Source organism: Homarus americanus, unplaced genomic scaffold (assembly GCF_018991925.1).
Source record: "Homarus americanus isolate GMGI-L3 unplaced genomic scaffold, GMGI_Hamer_2.0 scaffold34665, whole genome shotgun sequence".
Lineage (NCBI taxonomy): Eukaryota > Metazoa > Arthropoda > Malacostraca > Decapoda > Nephropidae > Homarus > Homarus americanus.
The window spans coordinates 60,873-61,959 of record NW_024742110.1 but is presented as its reverse complement, the minus strand read 5'-3'; positions in this window follow the sequence as shown (position 1 = coordinate 61,959).

Below are 1,087 nucleotides of genomic sequence, written 5' to 3'. Positions count from 1 at the left end.
ATACCCAAGCGTGACTGGGGGCTGGTGAAGACGCTGGTGACGGGAAAAAATCATAAGAAAAAAAAAGGTTACATTCTTGGTTAGGTTAGGTTAGGGTTAGGTTAGGTTAGGTTAGGTTAGACACACACACAGACCTCAAGCTTTTCTTCCTCTCCAACTCTCTCCTCCTCCTCCTCTCCGTCCTTCCCAGGCACCCTCTTGACACCCGACCCTAGCTGGCACTGGTCACACGTTCCCACGATCACCCCACACACGTGCACCCTGTGTGTGTGTGTGTGTGTGTGTGTGTGTGTGTTAACATACGATTAATCACATGACGTTGCGGGGAATAATATTTATGTGTGATATCTTAACATCTGCCGTCACCTCTCTCTCTCTCTCTCTCTCTCTCTCTCTCTCTCTGTCTCACCCTCCTTCCTTTAAATCATCTCAAAAAAAATTATCTATTGTCGAAGTATTAATATTTCTTGTAACACCTACTATATTTACAGTACCTGTTTTTATTGTACCATCAAAACCGTTTTATCGGGAATTATCATGTAAATAAATAAGTAATTACCATTGCAATAAACATAATAAACTAGAAAATAATCCTGACAGCTCTGTCCTCTTGATCAACCTTAATATAACACATGCTGTATTGCTTCCCTCCCTTATCATATTAATGTACATCAACTATAAACTATGTATAATTGTATATACTTATTGTATTACCACCATGCTATTGTACTATTCCAGATGATACTAAATGTTACATAATACTTCCTTGAGATAAATGTATAGTATATATCAGGTGCAGCTCAGGCTCTCAACTGTTAATATTGTTATTATTATCCACTCTGTATCTGTGTTTTTCGGGCTAAATAAAATGTTTCAGTTAATATAGATAGTTAACTGGTGGTATTTATTTCATATTACAATTTCTCTTAACAAACATTTCTTCTAAACCTTGTATCTATTTTTCTTTTATTGTTTGTTTTAGTTCGAGTATTTTATTTGTTTACGAGGAAGGGGAGTGAGGTGTAGGTGAGCGGGGGGGGGTAGGGGGAGAGGTGTGAGGGGGGATGATGTAGGGGGAGGGGGTTGG